Here is a 27,764-nt window from a genome sequence, read left to right as displayed (position 1 = left end):
GGAGAGAGGAAGAGAGAGAGAGAGAGATAGAGAGATGAATGCATCTCTGCGTATATAAACGTGGTCTTGTAATACACGTTACAAAGTGGTCGTAGGAGGAACAGCCGAGTAGAACGATGAAACACATGGGTATATTCTCTCGCGAGAATGAGCCTTCGTCTAAAGCAGCGGCCCATCAAAGCCGTTCCCGCGACAATATGACAATATGACAATGGACAACGACGCTCTCAGGGTCTACCGATCGACTAAATACCGAAGGGTCGCCTCAACCTTCAACTGGTGTATTATGATCGGTCAACCGATCGGAATAGCTTCCTGTGAATGAATGACAATGCAAATTGTTTATATTACATTTTACTTGTTATACTTCGACGTGACTAATTGATTATTATTCTTTAAAAATTATCTGAAAGATCATATGTACGTGTTGTGTACATTAGATATAACCCGAGAAAAGAAATTTATACATGAATAATGATAATAATGGTAAAAATTAAAATATGATAGCGGAGAAATGAATTTAGTAATTTCGTTTATACAAAATTACATCCTGCATATAGATGAAATGAAAAAGAAATGATTCTGTCACGAGGATTGCAAAAATGTTACGTCGTCCTTCGCGTTCCTTTTTTTTCTGTTTCCCTTTTCTCTTTTTTTTCTTTTTTTCTTTTTTTTTCCTCACTATCCTGTCACGTCTTCCTGTTTACACGTCGCGGACGATCCGCGAGAGCTCCGCGTCGGTCACACGCGATTCGCTGGAACGAATCGGAACTTTGTGTACTTTGCGTACGCCGTGGAGGTTCTGTTTGGACAACGCCGCCGATAACGTCGTTAAATTCCCTTGACGCGTGTTACCGTTGACCATCAAGCGAACTACGAACCACGACGCGTAAATTCCATTTACAAAACAATAAGATTTACTTTTCCTCCTCGATCGTCATCGTTTCTATGCTTCTTCTTTAACATATAAATATTCTCATTTTTTTTTCTTCTTTTTTTAAATAAACTTCAAGAAAAATAAAATTTTCTCATATTTAAAATGTTTCTTTCAAGTGCTACAAAAAAAAATATTTTACTTTTAGATCGATCAATGTAAAATTTCTTGATATTTAATTTCAATAAATTATTATAATTATTCATTTGTTATTTTAATAAAAATAACGTATATACATATACATGTATATATATATATATATATATATATATATATATATATATATATATGTATATGTAATATGTAAATTATAGAATTAAAAATATTTTCCAAGTATAACAAGTTAGACAAGAAAGAATAATTTTATTAATATTATCGTTTCAATTTTTATTGAAATGTAAATACTTTTCACCAATCACATAGTCACACACACACACACACACACACACACACACACATCGTTCTATCTTGATCACATTTTCTCGTATTCATTGCAAGGGTTATTGTCGTCGAAAGTAAACGAATATAGAAGAAAATACCGTGGCTCTTTCAAGTTTGAAAACGAGAAGTATAAGTGGAGAATGTGTTTTAGGTAGCGAAGAGAATATCGTTTGTGTGTATAGTCGAATGTGTATGCTATATTCTGTACGACCCAATTGGCCAAGTTTGATAATACAATGATAAGCACCAGCGGTATCTCCACGTATCTCTGTATATCTACAGCCATGCTATGCAATACGTAAACGAGGAAATATTACGGTCCTCGCGAGCATGCGACACCCGCGGCTCCGAATTACCTACAAATCCCAGAGTGCCGATATCGTTTATTTCTCCCGTGTTTGCATAATTTGTCCTACTATAAGCGATCGACGTTAATTAAACAAGATCGAACGTTAAACTGACTCCTCTTTCTTCTTGTTACCTTTTAATTTCAATAATATTAGGAACGAATGAATTCTATTTACATTATATATAAAAAGAAAGAAAAAAAGGACATAGACAACGCACGCACAAAAGAAAAGATATACTCGAATAAATTCTACTAACGTTCTTAAATTTTGCTCGTTAAATAATATTTAATATCGAAATGTCGATAAGAGAAAGAGATCGATTTACCAAGACAGAAAACGAGAGATGCTGTTTTCTACAGAACTCGGAGTTCGAGCTCGTGATAATAAAATAGCGAAGAACGAAGCAGAAGCGAAGGAGTCAGTGGGTGGAATAAAAGGGAGGAGGTTGATCGTGGGAGGTAGTGAAGTGGCGGAGAAGGGAAGGTTCGAAGCGAATAGCATCTAGGTATAAGCCCATAAACAAGATGATACGATCTAGGTGTAACGATGTTTCCAACAAAATTAGAGGGAAGCTGCAAACAACCCCGTCTCAGTTCTCGTTCATCCCCGTTTAACCTCACACCTCCTCTCTTCCCTTCGTCTCGACGTTACTCTGAGTCCTCCATCCCTTTTTCTCCTTCCTCCTCCTCCTCCTCTTCTTCCACCTCCTCCATCTCCTCTCGTTCCCTTCGTCACCAGTAGTTTCCTTCTCTCCTCGCCGCGTCCACCGCAGCCGGTTCGCGCCACCACCAGCAACAGCACCACCAGTACCATCAACCGGCACCACCAGCACCGCGACAACCCTTCATTCGACTCGTTAGGGTGGCTCGAAACGCGATACCAAACAGTAATGAAAAGCCTATCCCGTGCTCGGTTCTCTCCTCCTAGAGCCGTTTATGCCCGGGCCTTGCGCGTAATGCGTTCGTACAAGGCTCGCATTATCGATGCCTGTACGTGACAGATATCGTGGAGTTTCACAAATGAGCAATGTCAGCACGTTGTCGCTCGCTTGCTCGTTCTCTCTCTCTCTCTCCTTCCCCCCCCCTCTCTCTCTCTCTCTCTCTCTCTCTCTGACTCTCGCTCTCTCGTACCGCATTATTCGTTACGCGTTCTCTCTTCGAAAGCTGGTTCTCTTGTCGAGCTTGTCGGGGATTCAAAGTCCTCCCTTAAAGATTTTAATCGTACCGATTAGTGTATGCTGATAGTAGCGATTTTCTGATATTCATTGTATATGTAAGCTCCCTGCGCTCGCCTGCTTGCACGTTGTAACTCTTCTTATTACAAAATCATTGTTTCTTACAATTCGTCGAATAGTTCATAAATGATCGAATTTCAAGTTTAATCACAACGATGTACATTTTTAAAAGAGAAGGAAGAAGGAAAAAATAAATATAGAGAAAAATATAATTGAAGTTAGATCATGATTTTTAACTTAATCGATATATCAAAAAGTTTCATTAGAAAATGAAACAATTTGTTTAGTACGTACGCTCGAAGAAGAATTTTTATTAAAACAATAATGATCGTGCGTCTTCGCGAAATTTTTTTATCATTTTTAGAAAAAATATATCATTTCGTGATCATTCGAGTTATTAATCGATTTATTATTCCTATACTGATGTGTATTTATTTCTCTGCTTTGAAATCCAATTCGATTGGATAACTTTGAAATAATAGTAAGTAGGTACGTAACGATTTACGCGTGTCAAAGTGACTTTTCGATGATGAATAAATTATCGAGAGTAAATCCCTTTCTCGAGAGTATATGACACATTCCTCTACTTTTTCTCTACTTCCTCGATCGTGTCTCGAACGAATAATTCGCACGAGATTTTCTCTATTTCTTTTCTTCCACTTTCTCACACACTCTCTCCCCCCCGCTCTCTCTCTCTCTCCCTCTCTCTCTCTCTCTCTGTCTCTTTCCCTCTGCTTTCTTTTCTCGCGTGGCTTGTTGGAAGATAAATACATACATTCATTGATTATAAGTCGTCTTATTTTCGAAGCTCGTCGTTACCAGAGAAAAGGAACGATGCGTTAAATAAAGCACGTACTTCTACTATTCTCATCGTACATTTAATCTCTTTGAAAATGAATGTTACTCCCTCTGCTACCCTATCAAGAACAGTATATAATGTATATACATGTGCTGTCTATGCGTCACTTATACACCTAGTCACCAACGACAGGGATTTATTAGTATTTACGTTGTGCAATATGCAAAGCAAACGAACGACGTCGCTTTCCTTTATTTTCTATGACACTGAAAATAGCCTGTCCTTTTCTATCTTCCTCGTTCTCTCTCTCTCTCTCTCTCTCTATCCCTCTTTCTATCTTTTCTTTTTTCATGATCTCACACGTGTGCAGACCCTCCTTAGCAGCCTACTACGTAATTAATTCGTTTGATTTATATCAGTGAAGGACTCGGAATGCTAATTTGTATTTACTTATTAGCGACGCATCCAAAGCTAGCAGTCTCCTCCATATTGTTTCACGGACTGTCTGCGAATGTTATTGGGGTGGACTTCCCTTTCTTCGTACGTTTTATAGTCCTTTCTCTCTTTCTCTCTCTCTCTCTCTCTCTCTCTCTCTCTCACTTCCCCTTTTTTGTTCTTTCTTTACCTCACTTTTCGCCTTTTTCTCAGTCTCGCTTTTGTGTCTCTGTTCTACCTTTTTACATTCTCCTGTTTATCTCAATCTTTCTCTCTCTCTGTCTCTTTCTTTCTCTCTCTCTCTCTCTCTCTCTCTCTCTCTCTCTCTCTCTCCACTTTTATTTTTGTCTCTTTCTCTTCACGGTGGCTTCTCTTCCATTCCTGTTCACGATCCAACGATGGCTCAGGTTCGTACAAAGGACACCACCGAATAGTCCGGAGGGTGTGGCGGGGCGAGAGACAGTCGATAATTAAAGTAGCTCCTTTGTTCGATTTAGATCGATAGGTCCTTTGACGAAGTAGGTGTACGAAAGAAAATTATACGTCTTCCCTCTGTTAGCTTCCGGTTTGTTTCTTTCTCCTACTCAGACTACTCCGCCTTCTTCAACACTGTCCATTCACTCGTCTACTCTTTCTTTCTCCATCTTTCTCTCTTCATTCAACTATATTTTATTTCCCTCTATCCCTCTCTCTCTCTCTCTCTCTCTCTCTCTTTCTTTCTCTCTTTCTCTCGCTCTCTCTTTCCTTCTTTTTTATTTTTATTTCTCATATCTTTCTCCATCCCGTTTTGTTTCTCCTCATCTTTCTTGTTACGTCCATGCTTTCTTAGAGCGACCTTTCGTAACTGAATTCTCGAGTACAAGATTCCTCGTGCTCGACTTTTCACCGAACACTCGTTATAAACTTTTTTCTTTGCGATGCCAATTTGCCTTTCGAACGGTGACCATCGAAAAAAAAAAAATGGAAAATCTAACATTAGTTTTATACAAAAAACGATTTCACGTTATTATTTTATTTCGTATAATGCTATTGTTAAGAGGCAAGATGAAAATAAGAATAAAAGAAAAAAAAACGGGAACGTCTCATTCTAGAAACATATCAAGTTCCATGAATGAGGTTGTTGTATTTATTAGTATTTTATTATTTAACATCATTTTTATCGACTTTTCGTCTTTTAATCATTCTTCGTTCAATCGTAAATTAAAAATGATTTCGAATATAGTCCGCTAATGCGAATGGTTTGTATGCAAAATGGTTTATGATTGCTCCGGTCTGCGGTACGCTAAAATAGATTAACGTCGTCACACATTAGTTAATGCCAATGAAGCTGCGATGACGTTAAATATTGACGGTAATGCTGCCCCTCTCGTGTGCAAACTATAAAATCTATCGGCTTCACTGAAATCCGGAGGTACGAATGCTCGTATTATTAAATCGTCACGATCGTACAATTATTACTGTGTTCACGGTAGCTGAAACGAGTTCGACGAATTTTCATGCGTTCACGACTTCCTCTATTCGTATATATCGTTGTACAACATATTCACATTTAAGATTACAAACAATTGTGTTAAGTCGAATTAATATTAGAAAGTTATCTATAGATCTTTTTTTTTTTTATTTCTTTTCATTTTTTTAATTATTTAGAATTCAATTATAAAAAGTAGATAATGTTCATAAGAACTTCGTCTTGACAGAAGAAGAAGATTAAAAAATTTTTTCTTCTTATTTATTCTTACTTCTTACTTCATACTACATTCTTATTACATTTTTACCTTTTATTTACTTTTATCATATAAAATGTTAAAAGCATTCCTAAGTACACTTTTCCTATCAAAGATATAACATTTAAAAATCGCTGATCCGTACCAATTTCGTATGATTTTTATTTACCTAGAATAATAACTGTTACTACATAAAGATTCAATAATAACATCGGTAAAATTAAATAAAGATCTACATTTTTATTCAATTCGATTTTATTTAGCCTCCTATGCCCGAATGACAACAAAGAGGCCCCACCTACGTAAATGCATACGATACCGAACGCGACTGATTTACACATCCTTTGAGCTCGATCAATTCGTACGACGTCAGTGATACTTCCTCTCACCCTCTTCCTCCTTCTCATTCTCACCCCCAACTCCCTCTTCACGTATCTCCTCCTTTGAGCAGGCACAACAAGGCATTTTAAGCAAACTGCAAGCGAGTCCAAAGAACAGAGAGAGAAAGGGAGAGAGGGAGAGAGGGAGAGAGAGAGAGAGAGAGAGAGGAAAAGGTATCGGGAGGGTTAATTAAAGTATTTCAATAGATATTCCTACATCGAACTATCCCCCATTCGGCTTTTATCCGACTACCCTTTCGCCGACGGACACTGCAAACAAGCGCCTCCAGCGAAAACCCAACATCGAGTCTCTTTCTCTCTATCACTCTTTATTTCGTATATATATATATATATATATATACACATACATATATATATGTATGTATATATTTATATAGGCATCTCATCGGATACGTTGTTAATACGCACAGGAAGTTAAATATTGCCAACGATTTCAAGCTGGTTCTGTACACGCAAAGAAGAATCGTTACCGCATTCATTGAAAATATATTTCCTTTTCTGACCAAACCGAAACGAATTTCTTTACAAAGTTTACTTCCAAATATTTATCTATAATATCACTACATCTGTTAAATCCTAATACCGTAAAAGATATTAAAAAATCCGAACACCGGAAAATTCAAACTTAAAAATTACAGAGAAAAAGTGAGAGAGAGAGAGAGAGAGACAGAGAGAGAGAGAGAGAGAGAGAGAGACAAAAATATTTTTTCTCTACTTTAATACTTAAACTATATTAGATATATTCAGATAGAGAAAAACTATCGAATAAATGGAACAAACTTAGCTTACTCACTGAAACTGATCTTGCGTCCTTCTTATTCTGTGTATTTTGTCACATTCTCGCGATAGTACAGAGACAAAAAGAGGTAAAAGAAAAAGAAAGAGAGAGAGAGAGAGAGAGAGAGAAAGAGAGAGAGATAGACAGAGTCAGTACGTATCTCTCATACGTGTTTGTACACACAGAGGCATGCGCGGGTGCATACATAGGAGCGAAACAGAGGCGGTATATTGGTTCAAACCCCGCGCACTCAGCGCTCATGAATATGCCGGGGCACGGTGGTTCGACCCTGCCAGCAATTCTCCCACCCCTTTAAAGCCCCGGTCAATCTCGCTCCGACTACATTGTATCGAGAAAGGGATGACCGAAGAGAGGGGACGGGGGTTGGTGGGGGTATTGGGAGTGACAGAGGACATGTGCACGCGCGCACAAACTCGCTCGCACCCAACTACCTACGAACAGGAGAAAGCAACTTGATAGAGAGAAAGAGAGAGAGAGAGAGGGAGAGAGAGAGAGAGAGAAAGAGAGAGAAAGAGAGAGAGAGAGAGAGAGGGAGAGAGAGAAAGACAGACAGACAGAGACAGAAAACATTCCAAGCGTGTTTATATCGAACTATTTTCGACGATAACATCGACGGTGGGTCTTCCTCCGTTTTCATCGATTGTTATTTCATGGATAAAACTCGAGCACGCTTGCTTTCTTGCTTGCTTGCTCATTCGCTCGCTCACTCGCACCACCTCGATAATGCACGATTCTTTGAAATAAACGCTCGTTTACTTTGTTTTTCTCTCGTACTTCTCCATGACCTCTTTGACCTCTGCTAACTCGGTGGTCCTGATTTCTCAACTATTTACTACGATAGTAGAAATATACGATAGTATTCTACGATATTCATCTGAAAGCAATATCAATGTTTTTAAAAACAATAGATTTTGCAATTAAAAAATTGATATTTTTATTTTATATTGTTATTATATTCGTTTGAGAGAATTTCAATGATAGTCGTTAGAAGAATAATTCGTGTTCTACTTAATGTCGAAATTGTCAAAGGAATTAATTTGTTTGGTTGGCATAGAGAAAAAAAAAAGAAGAAAAAAGAAACAGACGAGGAATTTAACCAAACTCGATGATAGCTTCTCGATAAGGCGAATTACCCTTCTTAAGCTCGACTACGATGATACGCGTATTCCTAAGTAGCGCCATATTCATATCTTTATCTTTTTCTTTCTCTCTCTTTCTCACTATAACCTGCACTCCTCCTTATACAAAGCGCTTTCTTTACTACCTCGTATGCTTCTATTACCCTTGGCTATGTCGTTCTACGGCGTTCCTTCTACTGGCAGTGTTCTCATAGCACGGGTAATATTGAAATTTCTCGAAAGAGCAAAAGAATAAGATAAAGCAAGAAAGAGACAGAGAAAAAGAAAAACAGAAAGAGTGAAAGAAAAAATAAGAGAGAGAGAGAGAGAGAAAGAGTGAAAAAATGAAAAAAGGAATATGAGAGAGAGAGAGAGAGAGAGAGAGAGAAGGAAGGAAGCCTTGCTTTCGTATTTATTATTTCATAGGGTGTATTGTCGCCCGGATAATGCCTTCCGTCGTAGTACGTTCACTTTGCTGCACTTAAAATCCTTTTTCGTGGTGAACCCGATAAAGGAGGGCAGAATTTCATTTTCCTTGAGACAAGAGTAGCTCTTTCGTCGTTCTAAATTCAGTTCCGCGGAGACCGCTTCCTCCCTTCACCTGTCTCTCCCTTTCTAGCTATCTATCTATCTCTTTCTATGCTTCTATGTCAAATTTATCGTGGGCTCCAACGATTTTGGTTCCGTCTAAAGAAGACAGATTCATTATTTTACATAAGTTGACATACGTTCACCTTCATTTTCTTTCAAATCGATTGTAATTGTATTTTTCTATTTTCAACAACGTCGAAATAATATGAAAATTATTTAATAAATTAAAATTGTTAACGTATTATTTATGATTTTGTAAAAATAGAAATACTTGATTTTTGAAAAATATTTTTCCCATTGTAGTTTTGTCAATTCCCTTCGAGAAAGTGCATTGCTTACAATATAAAATTCTTTATGATTTTCTTAAAAAGAACACAACGAGTTATGTATTTCGAATCAATCTACAAAGCATTCCATTGTGTTCCACACTCCTATCGTCATTGATCTTTTGAAGAAATCGAGTTCGACAAATCGCTGCTTCTCAATGCAAAGAAGAGTAGATACGAGTAGTCCCGCGAGTACAAAAGATCATCCTTCTTTATGATCGTCCTTCTTACGAAGTATGGAAAAAGGAATGAAATGAAATTACTTAGTTTAATTTGTTTTTTCGATCTATTTGTAATCATAATTTTGGATTAAATAACGGAGATTTCTTGCGAAATTTCTTAACTACGTTAAACCCTTGGAATATTTTAAATGTATTCTACTAAATTGAATCTTCATTTCTAAATTAATAAAAATCTTAATTGTTTAAATAGAGAAAATAGATTCTTGATATTATAACATTTTAATACCAAAATAACATCGAAAATAATTATATACAAAAAAGAATATCTAATGATAATGATTTGAATGATCTACATATTATGCTTAATACTTAAGCTTAATATTTAAAGAGAAGAAAATAAAATTAGAAAAATTCACGAGTATTCTCTGATCTTGATGTATAATCTACTATAGAATTAATTTCGTACCTAAACATAAAACATAGAAATGCGATCGTAATAACACAGCAAAATCCGCTAATCATCTATAAAATAGAATCGTGTGTGCTTTGGGAAACGATCTCGAGAAGGACAATACAATAAGAAGGATCGAGGCTATAGGTCGAATGTTTTTGACGGTTCACCTCGAGTGTTCTTTCCATTCTCGAGGTAATTCGAAGCGATCTCTTTTGAAATCGGTCGGATCTTTGTCATCCGGTTTCCCTCTTCAGAAAGGTCCTCACGTGTAAAGTCGGACAACGGACGAGACGAATCTATGGACCAAACTGAATCTCAATTCAGGTTTAAACGTGTGTACCTTCTTTGGTATTTTCATCGAACGTTGCGAACACATATCGTGCACGCGATTTCGACATCTCTAATCGAGCTTTCGTGTCTACCATACTTGAATCGTATGATGGCTGAGGGGATGACTACCTCGAGGCTTCCTACGGTGATTAGGAAAGTTACCGTGTGCTTGAGGCTCGAAGCCCGCCGTCTGAGCTTGTACCGGTGCTTGTCGACCATCTCATTCTACCCGTTCATTCCCTCTCTCTCTCTCTCTCTCTTTCTCTCTTACTCTCCTTCTCTCTGTTTCGCTCTCCAATCCTCGTTCCTTCCACCTGGATATCGCGGAGCCCACCTACCAACGTCCCGCCTCATATCTCGTTGCTGTTGTAATCCTCAATTAATGCACAAGTAACGCTAACTACGCAAACTCACAAACTTTGCGCACACATCGTTTCTACTGAACGAGGGAGAAAGGTAGAGGACGAGTAAGTGAGTGAGAGTGAGAAAGAGAGAGAGAGAGAGAGAGAGAGAGAGAGAGAGAGAGAGAGGGAATGGTCGGGAAGACCGCGAGAGTTGCTAGAACGACGTTACTCTCTCTCTCTCTCTCTCTCTCTCTCTCTCTCTCTCTCTCTCTCTCTCTCTCTCTCACTACCATTCTCTGTCTCTCTCATACACACACACACTTGTTCCTAGCTTCTCACTAGGTAGGATATAAACGATACGCGGGCAAGAGAGATAAAGAGAGAGAGAGAGAGAGAATGAGAGAGAGAGAGAATGAGAGAGTGAGAGGGATAGAAAGAGAGAGAGAGAGGGAGGGAGAAGGAGATTGCTTTCGTCGTCGGCGGATTACGTTATCCCCGAAGTACTGAAACGGAGTGTTGCCTGGCGTTGTTTACAATTTGTTAAAATTAAGACGATTTGCAGGAACGACCGAAAGAGAGAGGGAAAGAGAGAATCTTAGCTCTCGATCCTAGTGAGATCTTCCTTGCATACCTCCTCGAATCACGATCGCTGCGTAAATCCTTTCTCCGTAATTCAGAGCGACATCGAAAGATCCCACTGCGAGAAGCGATTCGTTTTCATGATGTGGACGACATTGCCTCACTCCCATGATCCTATTTGTGAACGCTTATTCGTTGTCTTCTACGTTCTTGTCTTTCTTTTTTCATCTTCTTTTTTTTCTTTTTCTTTTTTTGTTTTTTTTTTTTTAAAGCACGACGAAGACATAATCGAAAATGTAATAGAAGAGAATTTTTGAAATATTTTTAGATAACATTTAAAACATTTTAATCATTGACAATGCTATAAATAATAATGACCAATTTGGTATCAATACTAAAAATTCTTATTTAAAATTATATCGATCGGAATTTTATACATACGACAAAAATTATCCAATAATTATATGTATGTACACACACACACACACACACACACACACACACACACACACATACATACACACATATATATATATATATATATATATTCTATTATGTCCATTTACATTTATTGAAAATCATCATTTTAAATTCAACTAAAAGCTCCTCACAATTTCCAAGATAAACTATATTTCCAAACGATCGAATCGCCGAATCGAAATCCTCGGCATTTTACCAAGCGGATCGAGCTGCTAGGGAAAGAGATATCCACACGCGTGAACGCACGAACACGTTCGATAAATTCCAAACAGCGGATCATGGTCGGTCCAACGAGAGAGATCGGTCGTGAGGACTCGCGAGAGGATCGTGGGTGGTGCTACTGAGAGAACATTGGAAGAGAGAGAGAGAGAGAGAGAGAGCGAGAGAGAGAGAGAGAGAGATAGAAGGACGGGCAACTAACTCGCTGATTAACCAAATACCAGATCTGCTGGACAAACGTCCAAGCAAACATTGGACGAGCTGTCAACGGCATGCCACCGGGATCAAAGTTCGTGCCATAAAGGAAAAACTTTTATTTCCTCTTTCTCTCCTTTTTCCTCTGATTTTTTTAACGTTCGTACGTTCATTCGCTCCTAGTAGTAACAGTAGCAGAAGCAGCAGCAACAGTAAGAATTCCATCGACGATGAAAATCATATTCGACGATTTCGACGTGTTTTCATTCGAATGTCGCTTCTTCTATTTGTTCTCTACTTTCTTCTTCCTCTCGTATTTCGTTTTACTCTCTTCTTCCATCATCGTCATCGTCGTGGTGTTACGAATTATTCGTCCCGACTGTCGCCGATATTCGAAGAACGAAACGAATCATCACTATGTCATTCGTTCAAATTTTTGGAATAAATATCTTTAGGTTACGCGAACAAACGCAGTTGAATTTCCAACGCAATAACGAGAGAAATTAGGATTGATTCATTTTATCGTATTAATTGAATCAATGAGAATAAAGAAAAAGGGAAATAAAAATAAGAGAGAAATCTAAACGATGTATATATTTTAATTAATACTAAAAAATCCAGATCTCTCTCTCTCTCTCTCTCTCTCTCTTCATCTCTTTCTCTTCTAATCTTTTAACCATTAACACAATTTATGTTAATGGGATTAAATGTTTTAATAAAATACATATTATGTAATACAAATTGAAACAAATGATAAACTTTTGATAGTGTCTTACGAAATCAAAAGCTTAACAGCCGAAACATTTAACTTTCCAAAACAAAGAAAACAAACAGGAGAAACATTGGTATATGTATACGAAACGAGATAAAGAGAGAGAGAGAGAGAGAGAGAGAGAGAGAGAGGAAGGGAGGGGGGAGAGAGAAAGAGAAAGAGAAGGAAGAATGCGTTGTGCCGACCGCGAAATATCTCGTTCTATGCTAATTTGGCTTTATTTCACGTTGTTCTCGTGCCGGAGCTTCTCGCGGATGAATTTATGGAAATACAGTCGATGTTTAAACGGCACATCAACCGAGTCCGTCGGCTAAAGGAAACGTCGTTTCCTTTAAATATTCTATTTCGTTTTGTCTCGTACCGTCGTCGTTATCATCGTCCTCGTCGTCGTCGTCATCGTCGTCGTTGCCGTCGTCAGCCGTACGCATAGATTATTTCATTTTATCGTTTTATAAATAGCCCGAACAATTTCTCACTAGCCGAAGGGAATGACATAGAACATTATTTAAGAATAATTCTAAACATTAAAATTATCTATGTATGTATATAAAATACGTATGTATATAAATCTATAAAGGAATTCTTATGGAAAAAAAAATTTATATTCGTAGAATGAGAACGATCTCGTTGATTTTTTTTTTTTATTCGATTTGAACACACTGATCCAACCAATAAAAATCGAAAGAAATTTATTTTTCTACTCTACGTGACGAATACTCACTTTCCGTTGGATAAACCATGAATAAAGGGACAAAGTGAGAGAGGGAGAGGGAGAGAGAGAGAGAGAGATCTTTCGTTATGAAAATATGATTTGACGGTCTTCTCGTTAACATAAGTCCTCTAAAGGAACTCGTCGCGCCTTTTTAAGAGGGGGATAGGCGAACAACGACAGATGGCCCGTGAATCTCCGATTAAGTAGAAACCAACCGCTATCATCACCATCACTACTGCTACTACTACTACTACCACCACCACCACTATTACTTCTAATACTACTACCATCAGCATCTATCTACTATCATCCTATCCTTACGTCCCACAGCCTCGAAATCCGTTGGTAGGTGCATTAGGCAAGGATTTCGCAAACCAAACCAACCCATCTGGTTTACTCGTACCCGTGGAGAAACGATTGGAAGCGAGAATATTTCGCTACGGATCATCTGACCTAATCGTACCACGTGAACATTCACGAACGGTGCTGAGCACGTTGATGGGTTTCGCGTTGGGTGGATAGCTCCACGTAAACCTTCATCGCCTCTATCACGAACATCGATTAGGATAATAGCTTCGGTAATATCTCGACGTTCGTTTCTTTCTCCAAACTGTCTGAATACTATATCTCTTGTATAAGTAATATGATGAATATATTTATATATGGATCATAAAATGGGAATATAAATTTATCGAGCTTATCGTCATCTTATTTACTACATCCCCATACAAGAAACTTCCATTAATTAGAAAAGTATCCTAATGATGTCGTTGTATTACTTTTACGACGTAATAATAATAATTCCCAGAATTCTTACGTCATAATTTACGTCATAACTTTCCTTTTTAAGTCAACAAAGTCTTCTGACATTCGTGCCCCGAGTAGAAGGATCCGGAAAAATTCTAATGAAATCATATGAAAGAAAAATTTCGAAAGATATTATTACATGCAATTGCATTTTTTTTTTTTTTTTATAAAAAGAGGAAAAGGAAAAAGAAATCTATTCTTATCAAATTTATTTTCAAGGAGCACACAATTGCATTTTTGCCATTCACTGTTTGCGTTTAATTGTTTCGATTGATTCGTCTCAGTAAAAACTCGTTCACCCTTGTGAGCTTCGTATTTCGAGAGAGAGAGAGAAAGAGATCTGGATTTTTTCCCTCTCTCTCTTCCCTCTCTGTCTCTCTCTCTCTCTCTCTCTCTCTCTCTCTCTCTCTCTCTCTCTCTTACTCTCTGACTCTCCTTTGTTTGGTTCTTGGTCGGAACGCGCCAGAATTACGACCGCAAATAAAATAAAAATGAATTAATACAAATATAAATAAGTCATCCATGGGAACGCCAGAAAATTGACCGAATTTTCCTTTCTTATTGTTTCTGTTTCTGGATTATTTGTTAAGAAAACATTTTTTGTTCGATCAATAATGATTAGCTTCGGGCTCCCACAAATTTTGTTATTGATGTATGAAAGTGATCTGCGTTAATCATATATATATTTACTTTTACAAAGATATTACATTATTACTACGTAGATCGATGTATAATAATTTTTAGGATCACTTTTTTAATTATTGCGTCTAACTCTTAATTATGCGATATTATTTGAACATATGCATTTATGTACACTTAGGATACATTTATTCCAATTTCTGATCTTATGTTCGTGAAAATGATAGAAAATGATAATTTTATCGGTCTGACAATCATTTTTGGATGATGCGTTAATGGTAACATGGACGGCAACCATTTCCGAGAGCTCTCGCGACAACGCTTCTAAAATTACGAGGGAGGAACTAATTTTCCACTTGCCTTATCAATTGTGTCTTCGGGCTTATTGGGCGATGACCGGAAAGTCCGCCACAAAAAGCTCGGTTTGGTAGCCATAATTTTATCACACACCTCGCTGCCGCAGCTACCTAATAAAATGTTCGCGTGGCTTTTATTAATTTAGGAACGGCATATTACACGACATTAACCCTTTCACAGTGATCGCGATAAAAGTAGTACTAATAGTTTTCTACTAACTTGCTTGAGTTCGTTGAATCCATTGTACGTACCCTTTTACTTATCATTTTTAACATTGATGATGTTACTCAAAGAGAATCGTAAATAATAAACTGAATTATACAATTTAATAACGTTTTCGAGGATGATGTTAAAAGAGAAAAAAGAATCATTTAATTATTTCGTCGATTTCAAGATAATCGTTTCATTTTCCGAACGAATTTAAACATTGAAAATCATATTCCGAAAGAATTATTAATTTGATATTCAATTAACGATAATCTAGATTAAATAAAAAAAAAATATATATATATATATATATATAGAATTAATCTAAAAATAATCGAAAGGAAACGAAACTAAAACTTAAGCTTGCTCATAAGATGTTATGATCTAAGACCATAAAAAATCAAAACATAAATTTATACGATAGACATTTGCGTCTGAATATTTTCAAACTAAAAAAAAAGTTCATACATGTTCTCACACACAAACAAATGATCGTATAATTAATAATCACGACAATTGACATCTTTGTTGTCTTGATCATCGTTGGGACATACCGAATATCAGAATATTTTCTCCCGAATGGAATACCCATGTTTACGACCGCAAGCTGCAAAATTGACAGCCAACCGCCGAAGCATATTATGGTGATGGAGTGCAATCGTCGCACTTCGACCGCACGATCGCTTCGAAAGCCGCTATTGTACGCGAGAGAGGACAGACGCGTGTCTATCTACGCTATATGACTATGACGAGCTTTAGCACACGTGTCTCTCTCTCTCTCTATCTATCTATCTATCTACCTATCTCCTTCTCTCTGTATTTTGTCTGAATGAGTATACGAGCAAGACAGAGATAAAGAGAGAGAGAGAGAGAGAGAGAGAGAGAGAGAGAGAATGTAAAAAAAGGAGTTATACAATTGGTAATCAGGGTACCATTGACGGATGAAATGATATCTGAATGGCCAAAATTAGCGTCAGCGAGCTGCGATAATTGGATGGCGATGCATGCCTCGAATTCGTGCGTGGTGTGCTGAGAGAAGAGAGGTGAAGGAGGAATGGGGAGTAGCGGCGATAGTGGTGATGGTGGGAGGAACAGGGGCTTGTACCACACGGGTACGCGCATTCTCGCCGATTCTGATTTGCTGTGCGTGTTTCCGCTTGTCAAAGGGTTAAATGCGTGTAAATGTCCGAGTTCGTGGCTCGTATGATCGCATCATCGTCGCCATACATATTCCTATGGTACGTACATATATATACATATATATATGTATATATACATTATATATATATATATATATATATATATATATATATATATGTATATGATGGATTAAATTTTAGGAAACCACCTTCTTCATCTTTTCGCTTGATTTTTTTTTTTCTTTTACGTGCAATGACAATGATCAGTAATTGAAACGAGATTTCATGTTTTCAGTAGAAAAGGTCAACCAAAGTTTCGAAGTAAAATTTCAACAGAGATCCTTTTTAATGGAAATGATAATTCTATTTCTTTTTTCGTTGAGAAGAATAATATATATTTTATTTGATTGGTTAAATGGTTCAATATTTATTTGACTAGTAAAAAATTGATTATAAAATGGAGTATCTCCTCTGTTACATTACTTCTGATAAATCTTTCGCATCTCTAACGTCGATCCTACGTCGCGGACGCGTCCAACTTAATTGTTAGACGTTATCTGACAGAGAGAAAGAAAGAAAAAGAACTTTCTCCGGTGAGGCAAGCCCCAGGCTAAAAGTATTTACCGAAGGTGAAATCGAGCAGGAAGTCTGTAAGAGCACCGTAGAGAGAAAGGTTAATACTACAGGTCGTTTCGGAAGGATCGCTATATAGCTTTGGTAATACGGCAAATAGCCTCTTTGTCGAACAGAGAAAGGTATCGATTCGCAACTTTATGGTCGGGCCAGTCGCGTCTACTCTCTGTTGAAAGAGCGTTTAAAAGATAGTGCTGGAAGAACGATAAGAGAGAGAGAGAGAGAGAGAGAGAGAGAAAGAGGTTATAATATAAAGTGAAAAAAGGAAAGAAATGGATGGAATAAAAAGGATTTCCTTCGGCTTCTAACGATTTATGAATCTCGATGAGAGTTTCTAGTATAATCGATTATCAAGTACGATCACCGTTTAAAAGTTTACGATCGGCTCGATGATATTTTTTGTTGAAACGAAAAACTCGATTTGCTACCTTCGATTAGAAAATTCTGTTATAGCAAAATTTTCCCGGCCGTTATTACACAAACGTCACGCCTTCCTGTCATCTGTATTTAATATTTTCAACTTCGGCACGGCCGCCATCATAACTTTCCGTGATTTTCAATAACTTTTCAATAACCTTTTCAAAAGCGTTTCCCCTTGAAAATAATTATTTTTGAAGAAGTATCGTAAATTTATGCATTTTCTCATCTATGGATGTATTTATATACAATGAACCGATCGATAATCCGTTCAATGGGTCTTAACATTCTTTTTGTTTTTTGTATTTTTTATTCTTCTTTTTTATTAAAACATCTCTTTTAACTATATATTCTTACGCTTTTCTCATGGAATATACTTTCCAACAGTCGTCATCCTCTTCCTTTCTCTTTCTTTCTCTCTCTTTCTCTCTCTCTCTCTCTCTCTCTCTCTCTTTCTCTCTCTTTCTCTCCTTTTCTCTTCCTCTTTCTCTTTTTCCTCCTCATACTCGAGTACTGTTCTCATAATCCAATAGGCGAAGCGGTAGACGAGTCAGCGTGGTTAAGGTATTCCTTTGTGGCGAACGCCGGAATATGTCTCGGCCTCGGATAATGAAATTAGAGTCGCGTTCCATTTGCGAGTCTTGCGGGGCAATATTCTTCAATTATAGGCGACGAGAGAGAAAGAAAGACAGAGAGAGAGAGAGAGAGAGAGAGAGAAAGAGAGAGAGAGAGAGAGAGAAAGGGAGAAAGGAAGAGAAAGAGAAAGAGAGAGAGAGAGAGAGAGCATATTCAAGCGAAAACGTATGGCGGATGTTGCAAATAAGAGAGTGCCTTTCGAGAAGCGCTACTTGGAAGACGTGATTGCGGGAGAAGAGAAAAATAAGGCGTAGTAAAGATGGAATAGAAAGAGAGAAAGAGAGAGAGAGAGAGAGAGAGAGAGAGAGAGAGAAATGTGCACTCGTGTAGGTCCTTTGGTAAGCCACATCTTTTCACATAGAAGGAAGAAGAAGGATCTTGGTGCTTCTCTCCTCCTGGCGTTTCTCTTCTCTTCTATGAAAAGTGCTGGCACTTCGAGCCGTCTATATTTCGTGCTATCGCTTTATAGACGTTGTAAAGGAAGCCATACCTTTCGTAAAATGTATGTATATCTCACATGACGTCGTTCTTTTTATAAGTATTCCCATCCTTCTTCTAATCGTTCTCTTTTTATCTCATGGTCTACATCGATTTATAAAAGAATGTAACGAACGAGAAATTTGCCTCTTTATTTGATTTTTGTTTGGTTTTCTAAATGGACGAGATTTATTTTTACACACACATACGCGCGCGCGCGCGCGCGCAAACATACATACACATATATACACACATGTAAATCCTAAGTGTGTGTACAACGTAAAATGGATACTACACGAGCCCTTTCAAGACGATTAACCTGGCCAATGGAATCGCTTTGATTTCATTCGATCCTATTGCCCTAAAAGCTTTCAGTAGAAACTAACCTGTATGGTGGATTTTTCGGGTATCGAGCATTGTAATTTTTTTTCTTTCTTTATTTTTCACGGATTCGAAGATGGTTTCGAGTTATATCTTTGACGAATTATATCGATGCACTCTCGCATCCGTAATATCATCGTCGAGGATATCATAATGGATGTCACGAGAGCGTTAATGTATCCAACATCATGATGCTCTTTCGATTCGAATTTTACACTAATTATCTGTAGGTAGATATATTTATATAAATATATATATATATATACATATGTATTATATATTATAATTCATCGATAGGATAACGTGATTCATTTGGAAAATGTCGGAACGTCAAATGCGTGACATTATCGAGCCTCTGGAAATAACGTTTAATTCCACGTGAATTTGCAAGAGACTCGTTACGTTTTCGTCGTAATTTTAATAGAAGAAAAAAAAGTTTTCTATTCGTATTAAAACCGTACAATTTCTTATGTGCCATCGTTTCTTAATATTTATTGATTTGTTTATCGATATATCTCAAATATAAAAAGAAAAACAAAACGAACAAATCGTCATCTATAAGAAAACAATATTCTCTTACATAATTATTTTCAAATATATATTTCGATATAAAAATCTTCACAAAAATGTTCAATTGCTATAATAAAAAAAAAAAAAAGAAAAAAAAAGAAAAAAGAAAGATAAAGAAAACAAGAAAAAAATGTTCCTTAAAACGGATCGTCGTTTCAAAGTAGCGCACGTAGTAGAGTCAGCCGCGTTCCGAAAGGATTAGCCCTGGTATTTTTTAATAGTCTTAAAGTAGGAACTCCAAGAGGTGGATGCAAATGGAACGGTCGGAGCGACGTGTAGGGGCCTAATTAAGGCCGAGGCTCCTCCGATGCGTACGTGTTGTCTAGACCACGATGCTGACCGAGAGGAAGAAAGAGAGAAAGAGACAGGGACAGAGAAAAGGGTTGGGAAGGACACCGAGAGAAACGCCATCGTACTATTACGTGGCGCAGGGTGTGTTGGTGCAAGTGGTGGTCACATATTCACGTAATAACGTAGGTAAGCGTAGCACGTAACGGTGGCGCAACGCCGCTAGAATGGCGGCTGATTGCCAGCCAGTGCAAATTTAACGCGAGATTCTCCGCGAATCTTGTGCAATGTGTATACCAAAGCGTACTCATGCCATATGGACTCTACCCCCATCTTTTTTCTTTTTTTTCTTTTTTATATCAACAAACCAGATAATTATCTTTGTCAATGAAAAAATTTTTTTGTTTTTTTTTTTTTTTTTTCTATTATTGACCGTTCATATGAAATGTTTAATAATTTTATTATTTGAGACTATCAAATATCAGGAAACATGAAAGATTTATCTTCTTCTTTTCTTTTCTTTTCTTTTCTTATCTTTTCTTTTTTTTTAGTTTATTAATACCAATAAAAATTGTTTATCATTAAAGAAATCTGAACGTATACATTTCCGTTCGAATTTCATTCTGTATCTCACATTTCGTTCTAATATTTTTAGGATATATCCTCGTCGTTCGATCGTCAGGAAGTTTCCTCGTTATCGACGCTAACACGATGTTGAGTTAACGACGTTAACGATGAGATGCAGTTAGGTTCGCGTAAAACGATTACCACGTCCGAACGGACGAGCGAGCGTACTATAATACCGGGATTTGCTTAATCTAACGTGATATATTTGCCAAGAGGGAGTAGACCACCTCCGCTAGCATCACCATTTCCAAATAAAAAAAAAGAAAAAAGTATACGAAAAATAAAACAGGAAAAACGTTCACAACAAACTTTATTCACCGCATCGATGAAAATCTTGGAATGGTGGTGGTATTCATGAAATCGTAAAAAACATGTGCCAATTAAACAATCTCGAATTTCCAATAGATGATTCGCGTTGATTACGCGATTCGATTAAATTCGAGTGAATCACAATTATATGTACATCTATAATATGTATATATATATATATATATGTGTGTGTGTGTGTCTGTGTCCGTATGTTTACGATATATATATATACAAATAAGTATAATTTGAACGAAGCTCGGAAGATCTCGATGACAAGAATAATCATTGTAAAAAAGATGTATCACCAGCTCGTATATACGTTCGAAAAAAATTTTGTCGTGATTTTACGTTGTAATAGAGAAGGACTTTCAAAAAATGTACATGCTATGTACGTATGTACGTTCCGCACTCATGGCAACGCGTTAAAACGCGAAACCAAAAGCCGCGGCAGTGCGGCTCGCGGTGGTCACGGTTTGCGATGATGGTTGGTTGGTTCTCTGCAAGTACGAGAGAAAGAGAGACAGAAAGAGAAAGAGAGAAACAGAGAAAGAGAGAGAGAGAGAGAGAGAGAGAGAGAGGCAGAGAGAAACAGAGAGAGACAGAGAGAGAGAGAGAGAGAGAGAGAAAGAGAACGCTTGATAGACGTCCTCGAAGCGCAGCGTAACGTAGGATCAAAACGTGGATAACAATTAATTCGATTTGCACCGTGGTGATGTCGCTCGAATTAGCCCGGGTGAAAAGGACAGCGGTTTTCGACCGCCAACTTCTCCTACGTTCGTATTCATTTATGTATATACATGGTTCCGTTCTGATTGTATCTTTGTCTATGTATACGTGTTACGTCTGTCTACACGTTTTCCCGCCATTTCAATTTAAATTCGTGCAGATAGAATAACTCAACGAAACTATTTTATTCTTTTATCTTGAAAACTTCATCTTTATGTGTGTTCAACGATTTATTTTTGTTTTCTTTATTATTTTTTATTCAAAAGTTTTTTCAAAAGATGATTGCATTTTCTGTTGGTAACTCTCTCTCTTTCTCTCTCTCTCTCTCTCTCTCTCCCTCGCTCATCTATTCGACGCAACTTCGCTTTTCATAATTGGCCCGCGGCATTTTCTGCGGCTGGCACGCTAATGAGCGGTGTATTGGCAGGCTGTCTAATTTATCTGTGCCGGTGCGTGTGCTGCTACTGCTGCTGCTGCTGCTGCTGCTGCTGCTGCCGCCATCGTCGCTGTCGTTGCTCTACTCGCACTACCGTTATTGCCCGCTACCGTTTCCCCGCTTCCACCGCACGGCCGATCGATTATCCGGCTTAACCGCCGCGTAATGGGCAACGTGGCTTTCGTTACGAGAACCGTCGACCGCTGCGTCGCTGCTCGTGCGACCGTTTGTAACCGGATAGTGAGAGAGAGAGAGAGAGAGAGAGAGAGAGAGAGAGAGAGAGAGAGAGAGAGAGATAGAGAGAGAGAGGGAGAGAGAGAGAGAGACGGTAGAAGGTAGAAGGTAGTGGATGGTAATAGTGAAGATCGGAGAAAGAATATTAACTTTCAATTTAAATACAATTATAAAGAATCTTCGAATATCTAAACTTTCGAGAGTTATCGATAATATCATTGAATTTCATGTTTTCATTTCTTTTATAAATCACAACTTCCTTCTGTGATTCTGTGATCAAACAATTATGAAGGGAAGCCAGAAATCAATGACCTGGATGAAAAGTTTAAATTACAATTGAAATTGAACCAAATAAAAGAAGAATTTGAAAAGAAAAGAAAAAAAAAAAAGAAGAGGAAAAAGAAACTGAAGCAGATCACCTTTTTATTTGTCTCGAAGGAAGGAGAGAGAGAAAATATCGATCGTACGTACATTCGTTACCGTTTAAATCGTATTTTTATTTCCCACCCAAAGACTGGTAATTAGAGAATGGAGAATGGAGTTCGCGACCGCAGAGGATTCACGCGACGACCACCCTTCTAATATCGATTGGTATTTCTCTTGGATTAAGGACAAAATATATGCAGCTATAAGTACGTTTAAATGCATTCGTGAGCCGTGGGAGAGAAGGATTGTTCTCTATCGTCATGATGGACAATAATTCATCGTGAACAAGCACCGAGCAATGTATTCCCGAATCTATGCTTCATTGATGCATTTATCGGACGCTATGAAACAAGATATTTCTGATCGATAATTAGAAAAATGTTTGGAATTTTTTTTTTTTTTTTTTATATAATAAATATCGATATAAGAAGAAAAAGAAAAAAAAAATATATATATATATATATGAAATATAAATTTTTATTTTTCATTAAATATCCAATATCAAGAAATTAATTATAATCATTTCCATCTGAAACATATATCTTCGTATCTTGCGAAAAACCGTGAAATTTTATTATTAATGGCCCAACAAAGCGGCCTTCTCTCTTTCGGTAAAGGATATTTGCGAGCGTATTTACAAGACACATTTTCAAGTATAATTCAGGGTGAATCTCCTGCGGCCTAATTATGACTGTAGTGAAAGATTATCTACCAAACGGTAGATATGTATAACCTACGCTTGGCCGAGATATTACTAAATGTGAAGTAAATAGTCGTTCTTTCTCATTTTCCGTATTCATGAGAATACTTACAATCGTCAGTCTTTTCTCCAATGACCTTCTATTTATTTTCTTATGAGAGATATGAAAATTTTATTTGTAGTTTAACTCGTAAATAGATAATTATTTCTGTCGAAGAAAAATTTATTATAAATAAAAAAAGAAAAATAAAAAAGAAGAATAAAAAAGAAGAATAGAAAAGAGAGAATAGTAAATTAAAAAATTCTCTCAAAGCAGATAGCAATTAGGCTTATTGCTCCGACTTGGTGCTTCCTTTTGCTAAAGGCTGAATCTCGTATGACGATACTCGTGGACCCTCGTTTTATACGTCATGCGTGCTAGTGTGTATCGCCTAATTCGAAACCCTCCGAGCGCTCGGTATTTGATTGACGTTCGCTACACTGAAGCGAGGAACAAAGCGATGAAACGGGGAGGGTGGACCACCTGCATAGGGTTTCCCTCGTTGCGTACTTATTTATTTCTGTACCGACGAACACGAAAGAGCCTTTTCCTGGTTAGGGGCGGCGATGACCCAGCTAGCATAATCTTTATAATACCGCCAGGTGTATCAGGTAAACGTTGAGACCCTTGTATCGATATCGTTGTCCCTTTTCGAGAAGTAATGATTTTATTCGACCATGTTTCTCTCTTCCTCTTTCTCTTTGTCGGCGTTCAATACTCTGTAATAATGTGTTATAGCTCGCATGACTAAACTCAAAGACAGTAAGGTTAAGAAAAAAGAAATAGAAATAGAAATAGAAAAAGAAAAGTAAATGAAGCTTCACCCGTAGAGTAACGATCGGTTATCGATTAAAGTCGTTATTCCAGTTACTCAGCTTCCGCTTGATAGTTTTCAATAGTTCCTCCAAAGTGATTCTTCTTCGATATCTCGAAGCTCTAGAAAAAAAGAAAAAACTGTACCGCGATGAAGACGATGACGATGTCGTTGAGGAAGACGTCGTAATAAAATTGTCAAAAGTGAAATAAGAGGATACTTATTCATGGTCCGCAGGACTTCTTTCGTCGCGAAGGTAATTGTTCGTGGATATATACAAAAGGAAAAAGAAAAATTGTAACGTAGACGACGAACTTCTACGCTATTAGTACTCCTGTTCCCTTCTGCTACTGTTATCGGACTATTTCTCTCTCTCTCTCTCTCTCTCTCTCTCTCTCTCTCTATTTATCTATCTATCTATCTCTATCTTTCTATCTCTCTCGCTGATAAGCCGATAGCGAAACGACGAAGTAAGGAAATCGCATTTCCTTGGGATAATCTTATAACGAGCATTTCCTAGCATAATTTACGAGATGGAAAATGAATTATTTTATAAAATCGTCGTTGGAAAATATCTTTCAGTAGAATGATTGTAATTTTTATGAAAAGAAAAAATATTTGTTGAAGTTTTTAATAGGAGAGAGAGAGAGAGAGAGAGAGAGAGAGAGATCTTGCAAGAAATCGATCGAGCGATTACTAATTTAAAAAATTGTTCGCGGCAGCACCATATGGCCAGAATAAAAGATGGTCGATCGGTCGAAAAACGCAAGCGTAATTGTAGGGAACCCCATAGAGATTCTCAACGTTAAGTCGACTTAATGGGCACGTTGCGTTACAGTCTACCCCTCGAAAAGAACGGATAATTTCGAACTGATCTAAACTCATCGAAGCGTAAGAATGAGACAGAGATGAGTAGAGAGTATATCATTACGCTGTTCGATTCGTAATTATATTCTTTGTAACAACGTGGTTATTCGATTTGGCAGATCACCGGAGCAAATTATTCTACGAAATATCGACGTTGTGTATTTATCCCTCAATAGTTTATGAATTGAAAAGAAATGTAAGTATTAACGGAACGCACAAAACGATTAACATCCTATAAAACACAGTGAAATTAATATCGATGGAGTCTTATTTGTTCGTAAAAAATTTGTACAGGATATTTCCCACCGAGAGTAAAGGAGAACCATTGTGTTCCATTTCGATGGTCATTGAATCACCTCGCGTATATATATATATATATATATATATATATATATATATATTACAAGAAAAAGACAAAAAGAGGACGTTAATGGTGGGACACGTGAGTAATGACTTCCGATTTCCATCGTATTTATCGTATCCTTTTATCCTGCATCGGCCAAAAGTATCAAGGAAACCCGCGAATACCGTTCTTTCCTTCCTCTCTCCCTTTTAACCAGGGATATCGCAGGGACAGTTCCTCAAGGGATGACATTCAGACCGTGTTGCCTCCGACTCGTCGTCCGGAGCCGTCTTTCCGACATTTTGATGAGGTGGGATTTGGCCGGGAGCCAGTGCAAATGCCATTCCGTTCCTTTCTCTCTCTCTCTCTCTCTCTCTCTTTCTCCCTCTCTCTCTGTCTTTTGCTTCTTGTTTCCTTCCTTCCTTCCTTCCTTCCTTCCTTCCTTCCTTCCTTTCTCCTTTTCTTTCTCATGTTCATCTTTTCGAGTCACCCTCCGTTTCGGTTCTATTCTTCCTATCATCTTTTCAGGGTATTCCGATTCTCGTTATCGCTCTGTCACATTTTTCTTATGATTTACACGGTATACATTCCTTACGCACCTGCGGAACGAAAATATACATATTTATTAGGCTAGTGGTAAATAAAGTGTTGAAAATGTATCTACGTATATGATGATCATTTCGAAATGATTGAAAGAGAAAAATTAAGATCGAATGAGAAATTATATTATAGAAAGAAAGAAATTTTTCTAATAATTTAATTCCAATGAAAAGAAATCAAATCTAAAAATTGTTTTGGATCAGAAAGTTCTCGATACGTTTTCATTTTTAAAAGTATGATTTATAATATACATACATCGTTCAATATCATTATATTTACACGTGTTAACCTAACAAATGTCCTAAGCTGCAGTTACTTAAATCAAACAGACATATTGATCCGATTGAACTGAACAAACTCGTTAGCTGCGCTCGTATAAACTCTTGCAACTTTGAGAACCATGAGAGAAGCCTTGTTTACTTCTACATTTTATATAACACTAATCCAACAAATAGTTTCTTCGAAATAGACCAACGTAACCCGTAATAATAAATCGAGTGTCAGTTTAAACAATTATTTTATACAACGTATTGAACATTATTATCTATTCCACGATTTATGATTATTCTTATGTAGACGATCGTTCACACGATATGATTATATACATATATTGATGCTCTATAAATCTATTATAACTGCCTATTACTTGTACGAGTGTGTAAAATAGAGAGAGAGAGAGAGAGAGAGAGAGAGAAAGAGAGAAAAGGGGGAACGGTCTCCACGATCATTGAAAATCATTAAAAACATCCGCCATAGGGAGGATCGAAACGGTCTCGCAGGAAGAAGTCGCTCGTTCGTTTTTCATCACTCCCCCTCTTCCAGCTTTATTATACTGGACCACCGACTGTTTTATTACCGCCTAATCGCCCAAGAAACGGAACTCCTCGCACAACGGGATAAACACGAAGGACGAACTTCTCGCAACCACGACGAAAGATCTTTGCTAGGATATTGCGAAATAATTTTTCAACGAGCATTAACATCCATCATCCTGACACGTGTCGGCTCCATTTCCCCGACTCGAACTATACGATATAACTCTATCGGTGAAAAGTTCATGCGAATATAATACTCTTTCTCTCTATCTGTTTCTCTCTTTCTTATACTTTTTTTTATATATACTCGCACGTGACCACAAAAACGTAGGAGTAAAGTAATAAAGACTATTGCAGTCAATGAAACTATAGAACACACATTTCCTTTAGAATACACATACACATATATACAAAACGTTAATGTTTCATACAATACACTTGGCGTTTCTTACTTGTATTTTTTTTTCTTCTCTCTTTCTTTTTCTATTTCATAAAAGAAAACTTCATAATCATAATAGCGAAGAAATTTATTAAAACTCATAATCAGCGTGTGTATGTGTATGTGTGTGTGTATATGTGCATGTATGTATACAGCAATGCATAATGTTTTGCATTCGCTTGCTCGCTCGCTCACCCAACATCCCAGAGCTAAGAGCATATAATAATTTTAATACGGGCAGTGCCCCGTGTGTGACGCGGCCGTTCGCTTCAAATGCACTCCCCTTCCGATGCAACGCTCCGTTGCTTTCTCGCTTGCCTGCTTCGATGTTTTTGCACATCCATGATAGCTTTCGCGTTACTATGCGCATTTCATAGCAAACTTCGTATCGTAATTTCCGCGGGAATTAGTAAAAAAA

General features: G+C 37.4%; 1 protein-coding gene and 1 long non-coding RNA gene across 9 annotated transcripts in view; one reads left to right on the top strand and one right to left on the bottom strand.

The window, feature by feature from the left end:
* LOC124947620 (teneurin-a) overlaps window positions 1–27,764 on the top strand; it is a 487,449-nt gene that overhangs the window by 219,374 nt on the left and 240,311 nt on the right. The window lies entirely within an intron of this gene.
* LOC124947626 lies at window positions 23,473–25,953 on the bottom strand. Its single transcript, XR_007100457.1, has 3 exons — window positions 25,678–25,953; window positions 24,293–24,404; window positions 23,473–24,187 (listed from the first exon to the last, which is right to left on the bottom strand). It is a non-coding gene; the product is annotated as an uncharacterized LOC124947626 (long non-coding RNA).

This window comes from Vespa velutina, chromosome 3, assembly GCF_912470025.1.
Source record: "Vespa velutina chromosome 3, iVesVel2.1, whole genome shotgun sequence".
Classification (NCBI taxonomy): domain Eukaryota; kingdom Metazoa; phylum Arthropoda; class Insecta; order Hymenoptera; family Vespidae; genus Vespa; species Vespa velutina.
This window is presented reverse-complemented; position numbering and strand designations above follow the sequence as displayed.